The 25466-nt window shown below is 38.3% G+C and overlaps 1 long non-coding RNA gene across 3 annotated transcripts in view; it reads left to right on the top strand.

Annotated features, from left to right (window-relative positions):
* The window catches only part of LOC129531901 (uncharacterized), a 240948-nt gene that overhangs the window by 47294 nt on the left and 168188 nt on the right, over nucleotides 1-25466 (top strand). Inside the window, exon 3 of one of the 3 annotated variants that reach the window (XR_010134521.1) lies at nucleotides 6130-9602. The exons of 1 other annotated variant lie outside the window; for it this stretch is intronic. This is a non-coding gene — a long non-coding RNA (uncharacterized lncRNA). Of the gene's footprint in view, nucleotides 1-6129; nucleotides 9603-25466 lie in introns of those variants that run through there. One more of the 3 variants, XR_008677350.2, reaches the window with a different exon arrangement.

Below are 25466 nucleotides of genomic sequence, written 5' to 3'. Positions count from 1 at the left end.
CATGGTTTTCATCATGTGGTAGTCTCTCTCAGGCTTCCTTACATAGTGATGGGAATTCCAAGAGGGAGAAAATGGAAGCTTCAAGGCCTCATATGTCTTATCCTCAAATGTCGTACAATATCACATCTGCCACTTTCTATTGGTCAAAGCAAGTCATAAGGTCAACCCACATTCAAAGGGTCAGAAAATCAATTTCATCTCTTGATGGGAGGAGTGACAAAAATCACAATGCAAAGACGTATGGACACAACGGGACATGATATATTGTGGGCCATTATGAAAGCAATCTGCACACTCTCAACTCCAGGGTATAAAGCCAGGGGAAATTGTGTACATATTGTGGCATTACCACAGTGGAAAATGTTAGCCACATGACCCTAGCCAAGAAGGACAGACTTGGCCATGGCAGTAACTGGCCTTTTGAAGTGTAGTAACCCCATTCCTTCTGCCAAACACCAAAGCTCTGGATTGAATGATCAGCTCTTCCTTGAGATTCACGGTTCTTTCAGACTTACCTCTAGAACTACCCATGATTCTTTGGGGTAAACAAACTTAATGATCCCTTTTTGGCTTGAAAGTACATGACACAAATGCAGAAAGAAGCTTTGCCTTCTTCTTCCCCCAGTGACATTTCTTTTATTTCTTTATTACACACAATCTTCTGAAATATAACTTAGTCTGTCTCATTTTCCCCGAGGATATACTTTTGAGTAAAAACCAAAGAGCCCCACTGAATGGCATTCAGGCTGGGTGGGGCAGGCTGCACCAAGACAAACACTTACTCAGAAAAGACATACAGAATGGAGATACTGAGACCTCCTCTTCCCAGAAGGAAAATATGGGGAGATGAGCTATGTACATACAAGTTATTCTTTGCAAATTTAACAATCAGATAGTTTAGTCTCACTCTACCAGAGAAGAATAAATAACACTGGCAGAGAGGACCAGACGTTTCACATGAGTTGCATTCCCTCCACCTGGAAGGAAACATTAAAAAAGGAGACAGATTCTTTCAAACTTTGGCTCACTGAAGCTGTCTTGGAAACTATTGAATCATGTCACTATGATTAGCTTGTTCAAAACAAGGAAACTTGAAGAAGGTGCTCTAAATCAAGGGCAGATGGCAAAGACCTTGCACACCATTTAGGATGCACTAGTAGTGCTCTTTGAAACACCATTAATAAAGATTCTGAGACCATATATTGGTTGAACATTACATTCATTTAGCAATGTCTGCCCTGGGTGCAGTAATGGGAATGGTGCCAAGTGTACCCATATTTACCAGCCATGGTACAGATTATAGAATACGTCCCCGTGTTGGCCTGGTACACTTGCCTACTAACTTTTCAAGGCTTAGCTCAACTGTTTGCCTACCCTCCAATCTAACTTTTCAGGATCACCATTCATACCTTTCCCCCCGATATCCATATACTTCATGTCTATTATACCACATTACTTACATTATGTCATTATTTGTTTAAGCTGTATTCTTACTTAGTTTGGTATCCCCAGTGCCTAGCACCATGTTGGCACAATTGAGAACACAATACCAGCTTTTTGAATTTAATTGGGCCTCTTCCACAAAATTTGCATAATTCCATTTGGCTGGTGCATTTTGCAGACAGCTCTGGCAAGGCCATGAACATTAGCTTCAGTTTTTTCTGCAACAAAGTAGGTTCTTCTGGGAAGAATCACAAGTAAAATAGGATTAGAGGGGGTTCAGTCCATAGAGTTTGATGTGATACACAGAATACCATGAGCCACAGTTCCAAAACTGAATAAAAAATAAAAACAGGATAGTTAAACCTAACCCTGAAGACCTGAGGAAGTTCCAGCTTAAACAGGAAGCAAGAAGATGTGGAGAAACTAGAACCTTGTATACTGTTGGTGGAAACGCAAAATGTTACAGCCACTTTGCTGAATTTTTTGTTGTTTTTTTCACTGGCGAGAGTCATAATGTCTCAGCAGGTGCAGCCACTTTGGAAGACAGCATGGAGGTGCCTTTAAAAACTAAAAATACAGCCAAGCGTGGTGGCTCATACCTGTAATCTCAGCACTTTGGGAGGCTGAAGTGGGAGGATTGCTTGAGCCCAATAGGTCAAGACCAGTGTGAGCAACACAGAAACACTCTGTCTGTTTAAAAAAAAAAAAAAAAAAAGAATTACCATAGGATCTATGATCCAGCAATCCCATTTCTGGTTATTTACCCAAAGGAATTAAAGTCAGAACCTTAGAAAGATATTAGCACTCATGTTCATTGCAACACTAGTCTAGTCACAATACCTAAGATGTGGAAACAACCTAAATGTCCGTTGATAGGTGAATGGATAAATACAATGTTGTACATACATTAAATGGCATATATATTCAGCCTTAAAAAAGAAGGAAATTCTGTAATATGCCACAATGCAGATGAACCTTGAGGACATGATGTTAAGTGAAATAAGCCAGTCACAGAAAAATGAATAGTGCATGATTCCACTTATAAGAGGTGTCTAAAATAGTCAAATTCATAGAATCAAAAAGTAAAATAGTGGTTGCCAGGGGCTAGGGGGAGGGAAAATGGGAGTTACTAATTGACAGGCATGAAGTTTCAGTCAAGCAAGATAAATAAGCTCTATAGATCTGCTTTATAACATTGTACCAATGATTAATCACAGTATATTGTATACAATTTGTTAAGAGGGTAGATCTCATTTTAAGTGTTCTTATCACAAAAATAAAACAAAAGAAAATGGATGGACGCATCTTTTGGGCAGTAACATAGTGATGGGGCTATATTGACTGTAGTTTCCAAACCACTATGCAATTTTATCACATGGCATAGTCTCATATGATTAGCATTCAGCAGTCTTTCAAAGTGCAAAGTGACAATTTCCTATAGTCAAACCATGTGTAGAGGAGAAAACAACGTTGTGTTGGAATCATGGAGCCTGGCTGTAGTTATAGTTTTGCCCCTTGATAGCTGTCACAATGGAAGGCTTGTCACAAAGGTGAGCAGCACAGGGCCTTTCTCCTTACCTGTAAAATGGAGAGGGTGATAATACCCCAGGTATCTCACAGGCTTTGTGGCAGTCATGGAACATTGTATAAGAAAGGAAGAGTCTCCAGGTCTACTGAGAACTATATGAAATTTGTATTTTTTTCTCATGAGCCAGTAATTATGGTGTTTTTTTTTTCAAATATTTGAGTGTTAAGAGTGTTTGCTATTTTTGGTTGTGAGCATATGACTCTGAAAGCAATTCAGTTCCAAATGGAGTATTTCGGTTTTGGAACAGCAGTATTGTCGTTTTCTCCTGTTCAGTATTGAAGCACTGGCTCTTCGCGCATATATTTGTAAGTTGTCATCCTGATCATGTATAACTCAATGAAGAGAAAGAAAGCTGAGTAAGCCCGGGAAAGCTAACAGGGCTAAATATGTGTAAATTGGGCCCCCTCTTTCTACACCTTGATTTACCTTAGACCTTGTGCATTTCCCTCCAACCAGGATTAGTCTGTGTGAATGATTTTATTTGCAAACCTCTGCTAGGAAGCCTTACCTGAACACTGGACCTGCTGGTTCTGATGGCCTGGTGAGATAGCTCAAGTTCCTGTGCACATGGAAATTAGCTACAAGGAGGTGAACATTTGGCATCCAGCAATTTTCTTCTGCAGTCTGAGTCTAGGGTGAGATTTGTAGTGTAACCGGATGAGGGGAAAACAGTGGATAGGACTAGCTTCTGTGTAAAGCTTTCTTGTTTATCCAGAATGCAAATATTTTTGGCTTGAGTTCTGCAGAGCAGTGCTTACCAAACTTAAATACACAGAGGAATCATCCAGGGGTCACCTTAAAAAGCACTGATTCTGATTCCATAGGTCTGTGACGCCACCTGAGACTTCTGTCTACATGATTCACAACCTCCATGACCATACTTGAAAGAGCAAGGCTATCTAGACAACAAGCTTTTTAAAAGAGCCTCTTCCATTCACAAAATTTTCTACCACCACACAACTCCAAACACCACAGCCTTCTTCTTCCCTGGTAGATGCTAAGTCTGCTTGTAAGTTGGGGTAGAAACCTGTCCAAAGCAAAATATGTACCAGTATCTGCAATACATTTTGTTTATTTGAATAGGAGGCAAATAAGAAGCGCAGATGGGAGAACTGTCACTCACTGCTGAAATACAGAGTTCTCTAGCTAGACAGCTCAAGAACGGATAGATAAATGGCCCCATCAAGAAACAAATGCCAGAATGCAACCTTTAAAGATGTCAGCCACGATTTACTCTGTTTTCTCATTCTTTATTTAATTAAGCACACCCAATCACTTGTTAGAATGAGAAATATTTATTTGGAAAGTTTATATACAAGCCTCTGCTTCTCTATCAGTGGAACTTAACAATATTAGGTTGGTGCAAAAGTAATTGAGGTTTTTGCAATTAAAAGTAATGGCAAAAACCGCAATTACTTTTGCACCAACCTAAATTTAATTGCAAAAACCTCAATTACTTTTGCACCAACCTAAATAGTTTGTTTCATAAGTGTAAATGTTATTGACTCTGTCAGAAAACCTTTTACATTTTGGGGGGAATGGGGAAGTTGCAATATTTGTGTGATGCTGAAATAAACTGTTGGAAATGAAAAAAATAAAATTACACAAATAAGTTGGTTATTTGCCTCTATGCCAGTAAAGTAGTCTGACTGATTTTTTACTTTTTTACTTTCAGCAAGAATTAACTTTTGGTTTTGGTATATGAATATCAAGCTTCACTCTCTCCCTTCTACCCTCAACACACAATAAAAATGGCACAATCATTGCCACTCGTTTTATTCCAAGAGTTGTTGTAAAATTTGGCAAAATCATGGAAGTACTTCCAAAAAAATTACTGTAGTCACCTAAGAATCACTTCAATTTATTTATCTTCTTTACCATCAGGTGGGTTAGAAGCATTAACATTTTCATTAGCATCTATGTTTATCATCTTTGTTTATTTAATCTTTGACTTCCTTGCATCTTCACAGCAGAGAAATTCCAAAGCCAGTTTCTTGTATACTTCAGATGTGTTCCTGAAAATCTCTATGAATTAAACCATTTTCCACATTACTTTACAAGATCATGACAGATATCTGTAATTTGTTAAGAGATATCTGTAATGTTAAGTACTCCTTCTTTCTGACATTTAGATTAAAGATCCTCTGATTCTAATCTTATTATCAAGTAATTAATGATCTGTAAACCAATACTTATGCGTGTTGTGCCACTGCTGAAGGAGTGAAGGACACGCTATCCCAAAATATGCTGAATTGGTATATTGATTATTTTGAGTTAAAAACATTGAAGAAATTGTAGTTTCAGAAAGGGCAAGCTGACCTATCTCTTCCAGCAGACAGCAAGTCACAGAGATTCCTCTGGAAGGGGCCCCCTCCCTGTACTAGGGTGACAAAATAGTCCTTATCACAGAGATTGGGAACTGGGGGCTGCAATGAACTATAATAAACATATTTACCAAGGTAGCCCTTATCTTTCACTACTTCTCCACCCCTCATATATCTCCTAGTGAACCCCGAAGAAATTTACTGCCCTTAGCCAGATCCTCTTTGTCCTCTCAAGTATATTGGTTTTTGTCTAAAAAGTATAAAAGCATCTTGCTCTGGCCACTTCTTCGATTTTCACTCTTGTGAAGATCCCCATGTACATGTAAAACTAATAAAGTTTATACGATTTTTTCTTATTAATCTACCTGATGTCAATTTGGCTCCTAGGTCAAGCCAAAGAGCCCACTAAGAGTTAAAAAGGGTTTGGAGGTGACCTCTGGCTCGCCTACACTGCAAAGCAACAAAATCCTGCAGAAAATGTTTTGACATTTGAATCGTTACCTTGCAATACTTTTTCAAAGTTTCCATTTTCAGATTCTGGGCCATCCTAAGATTTGTTGGTTTTAAAATGTGTCTGCAAATTCTTTGGTGTGTCTTCCCTAAAACATGTGGAGTCTAATTCCCTTCCCCTTAAGCATGGGTTCAGCTTTAGTGGCTCACTTCTGATAAATAGAATATACAAGGAGTGATGATGTGTGATTTATGAGACTAGGTCATCAACATCATAAGGCATCCTTCTCGTTCTCTCTCTCTCTCTCTCTGTCTCTCTCTCAGATCACTCACTCTGGGAGACACTGGCTTCCCTGTTGTGAGGACACTCAAGCAGCCCTAATCAGAGGTCCATGTGGTAAGGTACGAAGGCCTCCTGTCAATTCTAGTGAGAAACCTAGGTTTCTTGCTAACAGCTATGTGAGTGAGCCATCTTGGAAGCAGATTCTCCCACCCCAGATGAGCCTTCAGATGACTGGAGTTCCGGCTAAATGCAATCTCATCAGAGACCTCAAGCCAAAATTACCCCGCTTCCAAATTCCTGACCCTACAGAAACTGTGTGAGATAATATATGCTTATTGTTTAAGCCACTAAGTTGTTCTTTTGGTGGGGGGGATGGGTGATTTGTTATGCAACAACAGAAAACTAATACAGAAATTATACCTGCCATTATCAAACAGGCCTCCAGTGAGGGTTGATGGTATCCTTGAATATTTAGGGAAACTAAGCATGTTAAGTGTAAATACAGAAACTGTCTTTGTCAAAACTAAATAAAGCAAGGGAAATGGAACTTGAGTGGCTGAAAATAAAGATTGAATGAAAACTCTCTAATCCCTTGATCAGAAGCCACGCATAATAAATGACCCACCATGTATTTATGTCAGTGGCTCTTTCTATCACTAACTATTACACATTTTTCTGCATTTCCCAGAACTGAGTGGGAGATGAGAAGGGAAGGAGGTTTGGAGATCACGTTTAGAAGAAGAGTATGTGGGGCGGCTGTGACCACTCCTGCCATGTGGACTATAGTGCTTTTGTGATCCGTTACCGTCACAAAATAGAAATGACACTATACACTTAATCACCATCTGTTCCTCATTTATACACTCAGGTCCACTGTGGTTTGAGTACATTGCTTTATTTGATTTAGATTAGTTCACAAAGCAACAAACACGAGAAACCTGTTATGAGGACAGAGGGTTCCTGCTAAGCATTTTTTCTCTCCAGTGTCAGAAATGTCCAGTAGTGCAAATGGATCCTGCAGAGTTCAAGGAGAAGAGCTTTCATTTGGAAAGTCCTCTTGTGTACTCCATCTCTTTTCATTTGATGGGGCTCTGTGTTCCCCACGTGTACTTTTTCAGAGGGGAGGCTGAAGCCCTGGCAAAGATTCAGAAATACTAACCAGCTCCTGTTTGAGTTCATTACAGCGAAGTCAATTTTTCTTTTTTCATTATTTTCTTTTTCTCTTCTTCCAGTGATGCAACTTGGACCAATTTCCACAGAGCTAAACCTCAGGGACATATTATATAGATGGAGACATAGGGTTCTGTTTTTTTTTTTTTTTTAATATTTTCAATGTTGAATCATAGGCTATTAGAGCTAGAGAATGTCTTTGGAATCCCTTGATCTAGCAGTTTGGAAACTGAGTCCCACAGAGCCCTGGGGTTCCTTAGGATTGCTCTGGGGTCAATCCAGTTTTATCTCTTTTCATATACTTGTGTTCTATCCATATTAAACAAGAAGTTTTGAGGCCTCTGATTTAGTCTACTGCACTCACATTTAAGATGTTTGAACTGAAGTTAAGAGAGAGAAATTGATTTGTGCAGTCATATAATTTGTGATGGTTGGTTTGAGCTGAGCCTCCAGTCTGGAGTTTCAGACTGCCTGGAGGGTGGTCTTCAAACACACCATACCATTTTCCAAATAACAGGATAAATGTTACATATAGGGGTCTCAGCAGTAGAGCTGATTCTGAATGTGAAATGGAAGGATATGGCCCATTTTGGATGGCTTTCATCTCCTCCTTCTCCCCAGTGCATTGACTTACAAAATCATTGAAAAGATACTTTATCTTGGCTAGATTTTTAGTTACTAGTGCCTTCTGGCATTTTACATATCTAGTCAAATCATTTTTCTTAGAAATTATACTGCAGATAGAAAGAACCCCTTTCTTAAAGTCATGGACACATTTAATATTCTAAGAATTTTGAATTATTAAAAATATCATACCCCTAGCTCCCCCAAAAAGCCTATCTTCACCTGGGTTGGATCTGGACAATGTAAAAGTGACACAGTAGGTGGCTCCCTTGAGCAAAAGTGAAACCATTTTAATTCACTATGCTCCTGCAGTTTCTCTAGAATAGATGAGAACACCTGTGGCTTTAGGAACTGGAGATCACTCAGCTGGCCTGCAGGGGCTGCTTATCAAAGGGAAACAGCATAAGGCATTAAAATCCCTCCAGTCCTGCCTATGGGAAACTCATCTGTAGAGGTCCTTTCTCTCTTTCTTTCTTTCTTTCTTTCTTTCTTTCTTTCTTTCTTTCTTTCTTTCTTTCTTTCTTTCTTTCTTTTTTCTTTTTTTTTTTTCTTTTTTGGAGACGAAGTCTCACTCTGTCGCCCAGGCTGGAGCGCAATGGCGCGATCTCGGGTCACTGCAACCTCCGCCTCCCAGGTTCAAGCTATTCTCCTGCCTCAGCCCCCCGAGTAGCTGGGATTACAAGCACCCGCCACCATGCCCAGCTAATTTTTGTATTTTTAGTAGAGATGGGTTTCACCATGTTGGCAAGGCTGGTGTGGAACTCCTGACCTCGTGATCTGCCTGCCTCGGCCTCCCAAAGTGCTGGGATTACAGGCCTGAGCTACCGCACCCAGTTTTCTTTTTCTTTTTTTCTTTCTTTTTTTTTTTTGAGAAGGAGTCCTGCTCTGTTGCTCAGGCTGTAGAGCAGTGGTGCAATCTCAGCTCACTGCAACCTCTGCCTCCCTCCCGGGTTTAAGCCATTCTCGTGCCTCAGCCTCTGAGTAGCTGGGGCTACAGGTGCCCACCACCACGCCCGGCTATTTTTTTGTATTTTTAGTAGAGACGGGGTTTTGCCATGTTGGCCAGACTGGTCTCGAACTCCTGGCTTCGAATGATCCGCTCGTCTCGGGCTCCCAAAATGCTGGGATTATAGGCGTGAGCCACTGCACCCGGCAGAGATTTTCAATGTAAAACTTTCCACAAAGTTGTAAAGGAATCAATTTAATTACAAAGCAAACAATAATTAAAATTATTTCTAATTTTTCCATGTGAAAAAACATTTCAAACTTTGGTTGTAGCTTGGGTCGTTTATGTTGTGAACTAGACAGATAAAAGCAAGTGGTGTTTTCTGAATTTTTCTCAGTCCCCCCTGTCTCTGGTTCCCTATTTCCCTGCCAGCAGATGACAATTCATTTTGATATTTGTAACCAACTGAAAACATTCCTTCTGTGAACCTAAGTTGGATAAATATGTCCACAGTGAAAGTATTTTTCACCTGATGAAAATGAAACCAAATTCCAGATATTTTCGTCTTTCTTAGTCTGTGAAAAGACTTTATCATGAAACTCTTGAATTACTTATCAGTATGTAAAATTGAGTCAAACTTATATTTTGACTGAGTAAAACCCACAGTTCTTGAAATACTTCAGGATTCTTGTTTACTTGATCGAATTGATCGATGGCTAGCAACAGACCTGTAATCATGTATTTTAATGTGAATAAAGCTAATTAAATGTTTTTAAAAGTGGAATGGTATTTATTTAGAAATTTTATTACTAGGTACTCCAAATAAATTATTACAGATGATTTGCTTAGAAAGAAAAAGGGGCTAATCCCAACAGTTTGCAAAGCCAAGGCAGGCAGATTGCTTGAGCCCAGGAGCTTGAGACAAGACTGGGCAACATGGTGAAATCCTTTCTCTACAAAAAATACAAAAATTAGGTGGGCATGGTGGTATGCGCCTGTAGTCCCAGCAACTTGGGAGGGTGAGGTGAGAGGATCAGTTGAGCCTGGGAAACGGAGGCTGCAGTGAGCTGAGATCATGCCACTACACTCTAGCCTGAGCAACAGAGTGAGACCCCGTCTAAAAAAAAAAAAAAAAAAAAAAAAGGAGAGAAAAGAAAATGAAAAGGAATGGAAAACAGCAGATTTTACAAAATATTATGCAACTAAGAAAATATTTATAGTTGCTACTATTTATTGAATACTTGTCATGTATTAGATTCTGTATTAACAATACCTAACATGTTAGTGATATGTTGCATATAATATATAGGATATTATTTAATTTTCCCGGTAGCTCTGTGAGGTAGATATTATTAGTGCCATTCTGTGCACGAGGAAACTGAGATTCACAGATGTGGGTCTCCTGAGGTCACACTGTGGAAAGGTACCCAACTCATCTTCAAACCTATATTTTTAACCATACTACTGTATTGCTTCTCTACTGCATGCATGTTGAGTATAATGTACCAGTAATCAAACTTCCTCATTTATTTTTAAAATCACTATCAGATGCATTTGAAATCCATGCAGTTCATGAAATAGGAAGTATCCCTCTTTTAGTAAAAGAAAAGGCAGCATTTCTTGTTAGGATGGCAGTAAGAAATCTGTACCTGATTAACTTCATTCTACTTTTCCACTGAAGCAGCCATGATAACTCAGATGCCAAGTGACAACAGCCACTTAAAGCTATCAGTCAATTATTTGCTAATTTCTGGAAAGAATAACACATTAAGAAATACTCAATGGCAAAACAGGTCCTCAATTCAACTCAAATTACTCAAGGATGAGCAAACAGAAAGATAACAACATGAAACCAATAAAAATAGTCTGGTATTTCAACTGCCTGTATTGTCCAAGAGAAATGCCAAGCAGACAACCTACAGAATGGGAGAAAATATTTGCAAACTATGCATATGACAAAGGTCTAATCACCAGAATCTATAAGGAACTTAAATAAATCAACAAAAATTATTTTAAAATGGCAGAAGATATGAACAGACACTTCTCAAAAGAAGACATATACACAGCCAACAAGCATATGAAAAAATGCTCAACATCAATACTCATTAGAGAAATTCAAATCAAAACAGTAAGATACTATCTCACACCAGTCAGAATGGCTATGATTAAAAAGTTAAAAACAAACAAACAAACAAACAACTGGCTGGGCACAGTGGCTCACCCCTCTAATCCCAGCATTTTGGGAGGCCAAGGCAGGAGGATTAGTTGAGCCCAGAAGTTTGAGAGCAGCCTGGGCAACACAGGGACTACATCGCTAGAAAAAAATAAAAAAATATTAGATGGGTGTGGTGGTATGCGCCTATTGTCCTAGCTACTTGGGAGGCTGAGACAGGAAGATTGCTGGAGCCCAAGAGGTTGAGGCTGCAATGAGCCATGATCAGGCCACTGCATGGCAGTCTGGGGGACAAAGTGAGACCCTGACTCAGAAAAACAAAACAAAACAAAAACAGATGTTTGAAAAGTTGTGGAGAAAAGGGAACACATACACATCCTGCTGGGAATGTAAATTAGTTCAGCCACTGTGGAAATCAGTTTGTAGATTTCTCAAAGAACTTAAGACAGAACTACCATTTGACCCAGCAGTGTCATTCCAGATATATACCCAAAGGAATATAAATTGTTCTACTATAAAGACACATGCATGCATATGTTCTTTGTAGCACAATTCACAACAGCAAAGACATGGAATCAACCTAGATACTCGTCAATGGTGGACTGGATAAAGAAAAGGTAGTACATATATACCATGGAATACTACACAGCCATAAACAATAACAAAATTATGTCCTTTGCAACAACATGGAAGAAGCTAGAGGCCATGATCTAAGTGAATTAACACAGGAACAGAAAACCAAATACTGCATGTTCTCACTTATAAGTGGGAGCTAAACATTGAGTACACATGGACATGAAGATGGCAACAATAGACACTGTAGCCTACTTGAAGGTGGAGGGTAGGTGGAACGTGAGGATTGAAAAACTGCCTATTGGCTCAATACCTGGGTGACAAAATCATTTGTACATCAAAGCCCAGCGACATGCAAATTACTCATGTAACAAACCTGCATAGGTACTCCTTGAATCCAAAACAAAAGTTAGAAGAAAAAAAAAAAAACTAAAATAACATTTTCAGAAAAAAACAAAACAAATGAAGAAAAATAAACTAGATGATGTTCTTTGTGTATTTCTCAATAAATATGAGGAAGCACGGACTTACCGGACAAGAGTGGAGAGATGAGATAATAGTGGCTCTCTGGAATGCCAGTAGATATTTAAAAGGATTTTATGGGCACAATAAGAGAATTCTGGTAACTTATAAACAGAATTAAACAGAATTAAAATGTACCTTGAAGGTAATAAATAGGAGAATAGATACTACAGAAAACCAAGTCAATGACGTAGAAGGCAAACTACATCTTTCTATGAATGGTAAGGTAATAGGTTTAAAAACAGAGAGAGAAAGTTGATACAGAGAACAGAAACCAATTTTAAACAGGCAATATTCAGAAGAAATAAACCAAGAGAAAAGAAGGAATAAGAAAAGATATACAGAAGAAAACTTTCCTGAGCTAAAATCGTCATCATCGTCATCACCATTACTGCCATTGTTACTCCCAATGTCATCATCACCATCACCATCCATCATCATGATCATTTGAGCTGTGATCCAATGGGCTTAACATCTTCCAGGATAAATTGCTGATAGAGTATCACATTCTTACACTTCTTCAGAAAGAATTTTAAAAGTGTACTTTAGCAAGGAAAAAAACTATGCTGCTCATAGGCTTCTCTTTATAATACTACATAAAAACTTCATAAGATAGCTTTTGAAATCTGGAGTTTTTATGGAATATGTTAACTCAAGAATTCTACAGTTTTAACAAGATGTTGTTGTCTTACATGTTATTCATGTTTAAAGGCAAAAGAAAGGCGTTTTTAATTAGGGAAGGATTTAAAAGAGAAATAGCATTCTTGTATCCTTTAGGAAAAATGCCTGAAGATAACTGTCAGCTGCCCAAAAGATGGGTGAAAAGCTTTTATCCAAGAGTGAACAAATTGAACTCTTAAAAAACTTAATGTAAACTGATAATATTGGACACAAAATGTTAATTCTAAATAATTGTTGTAATACGGTTTATAACTTGAATGGAAAGTAACATGATATGAAAAAGATACTTAACGTAAAAATTCAATCAAAATAAAATTTTGATTTTACAAATGTTATAAAAATTGGAAAATGGGAAGGAAGGCAGTAGAGTGTAAAGCACTCTAATTTATTTTATTACCTACGGAGTTATTGCAGGATACTTGATTTTTATATTAAAAAAAGTAATGGCAAAACTGCATTAAAATAGCAAAAACCGCAATTACTTTTGCACCAACCTAATAATTAAAAATGTGTAGTTTCAAATATATTTTTGAAAATTTGAGGTACAGAAGTAAAGACATAGATTAATTTAAAATGTCTTCAGTTGCAAGTACACAATAGCCAACTAACAGCTTCAACCAATAGAAATTTATTTTTCTCTGATAAGAGGAATTCTAGAGGTAGATACTTGTTTATGTTGTTTCGGTAAGTAAATAATGGTGGAAGGTATAACTACAAGTCTTGGTCCTTCCTTCATGCTTACAAAGTAACTGCTATAGCTCCAGCAAGCTGACTGCATCCGGTAAGAAGAGAGAAAGGGCCGGCGCGGTAGCTCACACCTGTAATCCCAGCACTTTGGAAGGCTGAGGCAGGCAGATCACTTGAGGTCAGGAGTTCAAGACCAGCCTGGCCAACATGGTGAAACCCCATCTCTACTAAAATACAAAAATTAGCCGGGCATGTGGTGGGCACCTGTAATCCCAGCTACTAGGGAGGCTGAGGCAGAGGAATTGCTTGAACTCTGGAGACGGGTTGCAGTGAGCCAAGATCGCACCACTGCGCTCTAGCCTGGGCGACAGAGCCAAACTCCTTCTCAAAAATAAATAAATACATAAATAAATAAATAAATAAATAAATAAATAATAAGGAAGCGGTCACTCCAGTGGACTTCTGCCTATACCTTACTGGCCAGAACTCTAGCACATGGCTCTGCCAGCTGATACTGATAGAGTGAGTATTGAATATTTGCTAAATGACTACGTGAATAAAACAAGGTGCCTAAAGTAAACCCAAGCATGTATTTTAATAAGTTAAAGCCTCTAAAATCTACCTGAAAAACAAGAGACACCTAAGATTAGAGAACATAGAGAGGACATGGAAATGAATTGAAGTAAAACTGTTGTAGGAAAATTTACCACACCCCTCTTATACTTTGAAACATTAGATAGCCAAAAATCAAAGACAAAGACAGATTGACAATATAACTTAACAGAATTAAACTAATAAATACTATTTGACAAGAATGAGTTAATACATATCTATTAATAAATAGAATATACATTTAAAATACATACAGATTAAGTATGTGAAGAAAACCAAGAAATTTCAAAACACAGATGTAGCATAATTATATTTTCTAAAACTTTACATTTTCATCAGATATTAATAATTAAAATTTAAACAAAAACATTAAATCACATGATAGTTTCTTCTTTCAGTTTTAAGAGGCAGTGTTTTGCTCTGTGTCCTAGAATGGAGCATAGCAGCATGATCAAAGCTCACTGCAGCCTCAAACTCTGGGTTGGGGCTCAAGTGATCTCACATCAGCCTCTGGAGTAGCTGGGACCACAGGCATACATGCCACTATACCTGGCTAATTTTTTTTTTTTTTTTTTTTTTTTTTATGTAGAGATGAGATGAGAGTCTCTCTTTGTTGCTCAGGCTGGTCTTGAGCTTCTGGCTTCAAGTGATTTTTTGTACTGGACTCCAAAAGTGCTGGCGTTATAGGTATGAGCCACAGTTACATGGAACGGTTACATGACAATTCTTTAAAATGTGTTAACCACTATGTTAAAGGAAAAGTAAAATTATTGCTAAAGACGATGAAGTCATATTAAGAGACTTACTTAGAAAATTATGATAAGTGGCTAGGATTATACTTACAGTAACACATAGTACTTCATATGCTTTTATAATTAAGTAGAGAAGGGTGAAAATGACTGTTTTAAGTTGCAAAAAACAATAAAACTCATTTAATTAAAATAGAAATGGAAAGAAATAATAAAGATAAAAGCAGATATTAAATAGAGAACAGGGACAGAATAATTAGTGCTAATCAAAAAGTTCAAGGGCTAGCTTCTTTAGAAATACTTACAAAATAGAGGGTAATAAAGGAAAAATGAAAGGGATATTCATAAATAAAACTGAGAAATCAGAAAGGGGTTATATAATGGATATGGTAGAGAAGAAAATTTTAGAGATTTATTTGTCTCACTATGGCAATAAGTTTGAAAATCTCTGTACTTTGGGATGAAAACATAATTGACTCTATGTGATTCAAAAAAATAAGTAGAAGACTATAAAATTAGCTTTTGAAGAAAATAAGTTAAGATATCAATGCATTATTTCTACAAAGCTTCTTATTTTATTGGTATTTTTTCCATATTTTCAAGACATTGATAATTCATATGCTATGTAACTTTTCCAGATCATAGAAAATCATGGACAGGTATTATGCTGGCTTCATCTTGGTATTCATATTTGAATGAGATAAAGCAAAATAGCATAGCTACAGAACTGAGATTTTCAGTGTGTTTCCCAACCACCTACCTTGAATTTTCTGGGAATATTTGTAAAAATGTCAGGTTCCTGGGTTCCACATCTCACCTTTTGAATCATTAAGGATGGAACCTGGGAATATGATATTAAATTCTTATTATCAATTTAATATTAAAAAGTACTTAGAAGCAAACAAACTTTAAAAATGTCAGAAAACCTTTGCTGATATTACATTTTAGTGGAGGTAATATAGAAGATTCAGACAGTGCAGAGAGTACACAATAAAATGTGTCCTTGATCTCCTTCCTTCTCACAATCTTATTATTATTTTATTTTTGAGACAGAGTCTCTCTCTTGTTGCCCAGGATGGAGTGCAATGGCATGATCTTGGCTCACTGCAACCTCCGACTCCTGAGTTCAGGCAATTCTCTCCTGCCTCAGCCTCCTGAGTAGCTGGGATTAGAGGCACCCACCACCACACCTGGCTAATGTTTTTGTATTTTTAGTACAGGCGGGGTTTCACCATATTGGCCAGGCTGGTCTCAAACTCCTGACCCTAGGTGATCCGCCCGCCTTGGCCTCCCAAAGTGCTGGGATTACATGGTAGCGTGAGCCACCGTGCCCGGCTTTACTACCTTATTCTTATACCTATTTCCTAGGTAACAGTGTAGTATGAAGAATAAAAAAGATGCACATACTAGCATCTATATTTGTCCAACATTCAACATATCTACAAAAAGGGTCAGAATATGCTTACTCTTCTGCAATTTGCTTTCCTTCACTTAATAATTTATATTCGAAATTTTTCATATCAGTACACACAGATCTATCTATTCTTTTTCATAGCAACATACTATCTATCAAATAAATATGCCTTAATTTATTCAATCGGTTTTCTATTAGTGGATATAACAGTTGTTTTGACTTAGTTTTGTACTTTCTATGTATATTTGGTGAATAAATCCATACTGTAAATTATTAGCTGCGGAATTGCTGGATCTAATGGACATATATTTTAATTTGATAACTATTGCCAAACCCTTCTCTGGAAACAAGGAATAGGAATTCCCATTTCCCCATACTCTTGCCAGGACTGGGTATCATTGTCAAATGTTGGGAACTTTGCTATTTTTGATAGGCATAAAACAATACCTATTAGAGTTTTAATTGTAGGTCTTCAATTAACAAAGAGGTTGGGCATTGTTTCAAATTATATTGCTCATTTATAATTTTGTTTCTGTAAAATGCCTGTTCATAACCACTGTTCACTTTACTATTAGATTGTTTCTCTTTTCATAATTGATTTCTTGAGCACTTTGAAGAATATGAAATTGATCTCCTGTCAATTTGTTAACACATGACTATTTTTCTTTTAACTATAGAGCATTACTTTCTATTAGAAAATTAAAATTGTTTGAGAATCAAATTCATCTTTCTCTTCCGTCATGGCTACTGGATTATGTAATCTTCGTTTTAAAATTGCTCCCCAGATGATAACATCTGCTTTCACATTTGAGAGGAGTTAATCACTATAGACTGGTCTCAATTATAAATATGTACGTAAAAATCCATATTTTTATAAAGAATAAGTGAAACTTACCCACTACAATGAAATAAGGGATGTCGTAAAGTTTAAGAATGTTTTTAATATTAGGGAATCTATTAATATATTGCATCATAGCAATATTTCAAAGGAGACAAACATATGGTAATTTCAACAAATGTCAAAAAATATAGGATACGATGCAACATATTTCTTACAGATGAAAAAGAAACCCTTAGAAAACTAAGAATAGAATATTTCTATAGATGATTAAAAATAAGCATCATAAAACACCAGCCAGCATAATGCTTAATAGTGGAGCACTAGGGACAATCCCAATTAAAACTGGGAAGCTGACCAGAATTTCTGCCACTGCCATCATTATTTCACGTTCTTACCAATGAACATACTGTCCAGCACAATGTGGTATAAAATGGAAAGAGGATGCATGAATATTTTAAAAGAGGACAAAATTATCATTATTTGCAGATGACATAATTAAATACAAAGAAAAATCAAGATAATTCAACTGAAAAGCTCTTAGAATTAATGTAATTTCAGAAGCGAGGCAATAAAAAGTAAAATTATGAAAGGATTTTTTTTTCTACAAGCAAATAATTAGGATAATTAGTAGGAAAAAAACTTTCATAGTTTCTTTCAGAATAACAACAAAAATCTAGGTCATTGCAATAACTCTAATGAAATACATGTGGAGCTTTTCTGAAGAAGTTTTAAAACTTACCTAGAGCTGTAAAAGTCAACATCAACAAAGAGATAGACTTATCATATTCTTAGATGAGATAAATACTTTGAAGATATTAAGGGTCCCTGGATTAACTTTTAGGCATAGTATTATTTCAAGGGAAATCTCAATTTGGGGAGATAATTTGGTAAAATGATTCTGAAGTTCATCTCAAAGGGTAAACAGGTAGGAATAACAAAAAGTATTTTGCAAAAGAATAGTAATACTAAGGGAGAAGACTTAACTTACGAGATTTTTAAATGCTTAATGATGATTTTGCCATCAAAACAGCATATACATCAAGGTAAATTTCAAAATACATCCCATATAGGCCCACTGTCCTTTGTCTTAAATTCTTGGGGTTACATATGTTTGTGAATTTAATATTTGAATTTCAGAAAGGTAATTTGGTTATATCCTAAATATTACTGAATACTTCATAGACCTCAGAACCCAGTGGGGTTGGGACCAGTACTACATAAACAAACATATTGATATTTCTGTAATGAAACCCAGTAGGATACATAAAAACTACAAACAGCCTCCAACTGATTCACGTCATATTTTGTTCCCAAGTGAACGTTGGCACAAAACTCATGAAAAAGAAAAAAAAACTTTTGCTTTTTAGAACTTTACTAATTTTGAAATTCTGGATTGCAGATCATGGGCCTTTATGTATGTCATAGGCTGTACTCCCTGGAAGCTGACTCTGATATGGAGATTAGGTTGTAGGACTTTGTATTAGTCAGTTCTCATGCGGCTATGAAGAAATATCCGAGACTGGGTAATTTATAAAGAAAAGAGGTTTAATTGACTCACAGTTCTGCCTGGCTGGGGAGGCCTCAGGAAACTTACAATCATGGCAGAAGGCACCTCTTCACAGGGTGGCAGGAGAGAGAATGAGTGAAGAGTGAAGTGGGGGAAAAGCCCTTTATAAAACCATCGGATAACATGAGAACTTACTCACTATCATGAGGACAGCATGGGGGAACTGCCCCCATGATCTAATCACTTCCTATGAAGTCCCTCCCTCAACATATAGGGATTATAATTTGGATTACAATGCAAGATGAGATTTGAGTTGGGACACACAGCCAGACCATATCAGACATTCATTAGGGAGTGTGCTTGGGGTGAGCATGGAAGGAGAGGACAGAAGTGAAACTGAGCACAGGGAGAAGTTGAGCTGTGATTCAGTCCCAAGAAAGGCTACAGCCACACACCACATAGGGAGCTGTGGGGCTTAGAAGGTCATTTAGATTCTTTTTCAGGCAGATTTTTTGTTTTTTTTTTTTTCTGCAGAGTCAATCCCCAAAGAACTGGCAGCTGAGAGCTGTCTTCTAGCTGCTGGAGAAACAAGTCCTTCATTCCTGAAAGGGAGTCTGGGGTATAGGCCGAGGCACCCATGGTGTGTGTGGGGATCTAATACATGTTAAGGAAAACCACACACAAATGGATTAGTCAGCAAACAGTTTGGGGAATGATCTCCAGTTAAATCTTCACCTCGTGCTACATGTAAAATAAACACAAGATGAATTATCAAGTTAATTACAAAAAATAAAACATCTCGAAATACAAATAAATATTCTCCTGTCTTCAAAGTGGAGAAGGAATTATAAACAAAAAGCATGGAAGAAATTACAAGGTAAAAGCAAAGATTTGAATACAAGTAAATTTAAGGGGTTCTTTTTTGTTTTTTGTTTTTGTTTTTGTTTTTTCAGATGGAGTCCCACTCTGTTGCCCAGGCTGGAGTACAGTGGTGAGATCTTGGCTCACTGCAACCTCTGCTTCCCGGGTTCAAGCAATTCTCCTGCTTCAGACTCCCGAGTATCTGGTATTACAGGCACACATACCATGCCTGGTTAATTTTTTTGTACTTCTAGGACAGACGGGGTTTCGCTATGTTGGTCAGGCTGGTCTTGAACTCCTGACCTCAAGTGATGTGCCTGCCTTGGCCTCCCAAAGTGCTGGGCTTACAGGCGTGAGCCACCGTGCCCAGCCTAAAACTTTTTAATGTTGAAATCATTAGCAAAATTAAAAGACAGAAAACATGTAGAAAAAATTTGCAGCATAGATAGCAAAGGATTAATATACATATGCATGTATATATATATCTCATATAAACCTCATGAAAGCTCATATAAATAAATAAGAATATTTCACTAGGAAAGAAAAATGGGCAAAGATTATAAATAGAGCATTCTATAAACATACACAGAGTTTTCAACCACACAAAATAAACTCAAGAAAATTTCAATAAAACTTTGTTATCACTTTTTTTTTGCATATATAAAGTTCCAAACATTATAAAACATGACAGGTTTTGGCCAGGTGCAGTGGCTCACTCCTGTAATGCCAGCACTTTGGGAGGCCAGGGTGGGTGGATCACTTGAACTCAGGAGTTGGAGGCCAGCCTGGGCAACATGGCAATACTCTGTCTCTATGAAAAATACAAAAATTAGCTGGGTGTGTTGGCAAGCGCCTGTAGTCCCAGCTACTTGGGAGGCAGAGGTGGGAGTATGGCTTGAGCCCAAGAGGTAGAGGCTGCAGTGAGTCATGATTGCTCCACTGTACTCCAGCCTGGGTGACACAGTGAGACTGTCTCAAAAATAAATAAATAAATAAAATAAAACATGACAGTTCTTACTGTTGTGACAGCCAGTAGAAGTATAAATTGTTGCCACTTATCTAGAAAACTATTTGACAATTTATTTAAGAGACTTAAAAATCTTTGTATACCTTTATCCTGAAATTCTTTTTGTAAGGAATCTGCTGAGGAAAAACTCAGCAGTTCAAAGAACTATTCACGCAAGAGGGTTTTCATTGCTACATTATATAAGATAAGCAAAGGGTTAGAAACACACTCTCAATAACCAAGAAATGCTTAATAAATTGTTGTACACAGATGTCATTAAATTATTATGGAGACATTAACATATAACATTAAAAAAACTAAATGAGAAGAACATGCTTACAAAATTGTTAGAAAATGTAAGATATGAAACTATATACAATGACAACTATCTTATCTCTATCTCTCTATCTATCATCTATTTATCTGTTTATCAGAAAGACAATACAAATAATATGCCAAAGCATTAATAGTGCTTATCTCTGAGTGTTACAGTATAACAAGTCTACATTTTCTTTTGTATACTTCTACTATATTTTCCAAATACATGGTGAACATGTTACCTTTATAATAAAAGAGAAATCAAAGTTTATCTAGGCCAGGAGTGGTGGCTCATGCCTATAATCCCAGCGTTTTGGGAGGCTGATGTGGGAGGATCACTTGAGGCCAGGAGTTCAAGGCCAGCTTCGGCAAAATAGTGAGATCCTTCCGCTACCAAAAATAAAAATAAAATATTATAAAATAAAACATGCAGAATTGTGTGATCTGTAGTCTTATCCAGTAATGTTCAACCTTTTATGAACAGAACAAGCTTTGTATAATATCTTTTTTTTTTTTTTTGAGACCAAGTCTCTGTCACCCAGGCTGGAGTGCAATGGCACGATCTAGGCTCACTGCAACCTTCGCCTCCTGGGTTCAAGTGATTCTCTGGCTTCAGCCTCTCAAGTAGCTGGGAATACAGGTGCCCCCCCGCCACCACACCTGGCTAATTTTTGTATTTTTAGTAGAGACAGGGTTTTACCATGTTGGCCAGGCTGGTCTCGGACTCTCCTGATCTCAAGTGATCTGCCCACTTCAGCCTCCCACAAGCTTTGTATAATATATTGACTCAGGTCAAATTTACATTTAAACTCACCTGAGACACCCATGCCACATGTCTCCACCAACTGATAAGGGGTAATTGAGCATGAGGGGCTTGTTAGAGACCAGATTGCTAGTGGAGTGGGCAGGGAGCATAGCAGGACATGAGTCCTAGGGAAACAGTCACAAATAGCCCTGAAACATCCTCTTACCCATTTTCATTCCAGAAAAGCTGGCCTGGCCAGGCTGCAGAATCAGAGGTGCATATGGGCACACAGTGGCTCCCCTATCTGTGAGGTCTAATTCCATCTGGTAAATGTCCAAGGGGGTTTCCTTAGTGCAGAGCCACCTGTAGGGTGAATCAAGGTGACAGCAGAGCCCAGAGGAGGGGCCATGCCCTCGTCACTGCTGGCTGAGCCACTCTTGACCCAAGGTACTGTGACCCTTCTTGGTTCTGAGTCCCTCGGTCTCCTAAAATCTCTAGCAATTATCTTTTCTTTTCTTACTGCAGCCTCCACTCCTGTCCCTGGGCATGTCCTAAACACTGGCCATTGTAGTATTAATCACACAAACCAAGCAAGTCTAATTTACAAAACAAGCCATTGCTTAGTGGAGGAGACTCGGCCAATGTGCACATCCCAGCATCAGTCCCTATTTTTCACAAACTAACCCAGTTAACCCAGTTAACTTCTCTCTGCCCATCCTGCTAACTAGATAATGGATACTCAGTGAGTGCAGCCCTAACTAAACATTAGATTGTTAGTCAGACTGGAATGTTCCTCCGTCACATACTTGAACAGTGTTTTCAGTTTGGGGTTATCCACATGATCCATTTCTCATTATCACAGACGACAAAGACCCAACTGTGTTCATCAGCATATGAACATTACTCACACACACTCATTTCATAAGCAAGAAAACACAGAGAAAGGAGAAAAAAAAAGATTAAAATAAGTGCAGTAAGGAGTGGGAGGCTTGGAGAATGAAACAAATAAGAGATTGTTATAACTGGAAGAGACCTTAAAGGGAAGTCTGTTCTTCTAAACCCATCATTTTATAGTTTCTTTGTTTTTGTAATAAAAAGACAAAGCAAATGAGGCTAAGCCAGAGATCTAGTAAGTGGCAGAGAAGGAACCAGAACTCTTCTGACTCTTCTAGGTTATCTAACTCTTAGTGAGCTGTGCATTAACCCTGTTGCCCATCTAAGTAATGGGAGGAAGAATAGGTACTGGGTGAGAGTCAAGTTGAGAAGTGAGTTCTTTGATAGAGGTGAAGATGAGGCCAGTTACTTGGGTCTCAAAATGAACAGGAAACACCATCATTTCCATTTTCTGATCACTTTAGAGTCAGTGCAACTCTAAAAGTCAGTGCAACTCTAGGAAGTGGGTGTACCATCTCACGCTTTCCACATCCTCTTGGCCTCCCTTTGGACTCCATGGGGCTGTAGGATGGTGCTGTGTTGATCTGCACCTCAGTGAAAACACTTCTCTGCCATCAACTTCCAGTTTGTCCCTACAGCTTTCCTGACTCCACAGTGGGCTACCTGGATTTAAGCCCTGCCTTCCCTGAGGTCTGCTGTGCTGGAAACTCTCCTGAGCATCATGACTCAAACCATGCAGCCTAAAAGGACCAGTATATGAGTCAGCTGATTCTCTTCCCCTTTCAGGCAAGCAGTTGATGTCTTAGAACCCTGTTCTTTTTCTAACTAGCGTTAGAGGCCTGGTTAGGCGAGAACAGCTTTTTCTTCTGTTAAGAGGATATATATCCGGGAGGGTCCGGAGACATTTGAATCAAGATTCCCTAGTTCCTTCCCAAAGGAGATTAGAATCCCCAGTGGGCCTTGAAGCTTTGAGGACCAGGTCTGTTTCTGAAGCATTCTCGTAAAAATGTACAAACCTTCAGGTCTAGTTTAAATTCATTTCTATTATGTAGCCCCAAAGATCTTGGCTCAGGGGTCACTTTAGATCTTCCGATAGCTCTCAGAATTCCAAGCATATGCCCTATGGGCTTTCCTAGGTCTTCTCCATGTACTGAAATGTCAAAGACAGGGAAGCAAGAGCTTGGCTCATGTCCTCATCATCTCTCTTGTGGGCTACTGCTGTCATTTTTTCACTGGTCTCCTTTCCCCAGTATAATTTCATGAGTGCCTGCAAATGAGTAAATGAATGAACACAATCTCACTCTTTTCTAATTCATCCTTTCCACCAGGGGTCTCCAATCCCTGGGCCATGGACCAGTATCAGTCTATGGCCTGTTAGGAACCAGGCCTCACAGTAGCAGGTGAGAGGCAGGCAATCAAGCAAAATTTCCTCTGTATTTACAGCTGCTCCTCATCACTGGCATTACCACCTGAGCTCCACCTCCTGTGAGATCAGTGTTGGCACTGGATTCTAATAGAAGCATGAACCCTATTGTGAACTGTGCATGCAAGGGATCTAGGTTGTGTGCTCCTTATGAGACTCTAATGACTGAGGATCTGTCACTGTCTCCCATCACCCCTAGATGGGACCTTGTAGTGCAGAAAAACAGGCTCAGGGCTCCCACTGATTATACATTATGATGAGTTGTGAAATTATTTCATTATATATTACAAGGTAATAATAATAGAAATAAAGTGCACAATAAATGTAATACACTTCATTCATCCCTCCAATCCGATCTGTGGAAAAATTGTCTTCCACAAACCTGTCCCTGATGTCAAAAATGTTGGGGACCACTGCTTTACACTGTTGTTAAAGAAGCAGCTTTAAAGGGCAAAAATCAAGTCAAGTTGTTCCCATTTCCATAGCTCCTCATCTAGAACATTTGGAGTTACCTGTCTTCCAACCTTATCTCCTGAGACTGCCTGTGTCTGCCTTTACGTTGTGACCACTAGTGTAATCCAAACTCTCTGATTTTGTTCTTTTAGCTCCTCCTACCCGGAGAAACTTCCCCTTCTCTAATGGGAGACACCTTTGTGATTGTTTAGGGTCCAGGTACAGTTTCACATCTCGAAGAGGGAATGCTATATAATCCAATACACCTCGGCCTGATCACTGCCCCATCATGTGCTAACTCTGTGGACACAAGGGAATGTATTACTCTCTTCATGCCCAATTTTGCTTAGCTTTACATTGTGGAAAACAATATCTACCTCTTAAGATTAATGTAAGGATTGTTAAAAAATGAACTTAGGCATATTAACATTCTAATGAGTTTGAGCATTCAGCATTTCATGACCTGGGCAGCATTAGACCACAAGTGGTTTGGCACTCCACTGAAGGGGTGCGAAGGGGATACTTTTATATGGTGTTTGTGAAAGAAAGACAGAGGAAGCATTTGATTGGTTAAAATGGAAAGTCCCTAGTTAGAGATTAGTTGGTGGTTTCTGATTGGTAAAGTCCCTAGTTAGAAGCTACTTGGTGATTTCTGATAGGATAAGCTTAAGCTTTGTTTCACTGTTTACACTGAGTTGGGTTTTGGTTTGCTTAGGAAGAGACCCAGGGTGCTGGAGTTTCTGCAGCCTACTGGCCTCCCAATTAAGCATTTTCATAGGATAAATACATTTATGTACGTAAAGCAACTAGCTTTGTACTTGGCAAAATAGGTGAATAAGCCATTTAATTTTTTATCCCAATAAGCCATAGTTTCCTTTTTCTTCCTTTTTATTCTTTGAAGCCCTTTTCAAACTCTCAGTGGGGGTTAACTCTCCTCTGTGCTGCCATTCTCCAAGGAGCCGTTTCTCTTGCTAGATGGTATGCTTCACAGGCCGGGACCTTGTCTTATCTTTTGTATTCCCAGTTCTAGCTCAGTCTCTAGCCCAAGGCAAGTAAGAACTCCATTAAAAAACTGAAATAGTAAATAGCTGATGCATGGGAGCCTCTCCATGGGAAGGTGGAAAAGACAGTGCAGGTGGAATTGTGATCTCCTAGTAGGAAACAAAAGCTATTTTCTAT

This window comes from Gorilla gorilla, chromosome 1, assembly GCF_029281585.2.
Source record: "Gorilla gorilla gorilla isolate KB3781 chromosome 1, NHGRI_mGorGor1-v2.1_pri, whole genome shotgun sequence".
NCBI lineage: Eukaryota > Metazoa > Chordata > Mammalia > Primates > Hominidae > Gorilla > Gorilla gorilla.
This window is presented reverse-complemented; position numbering and strand designations above follow the sequence as displayed.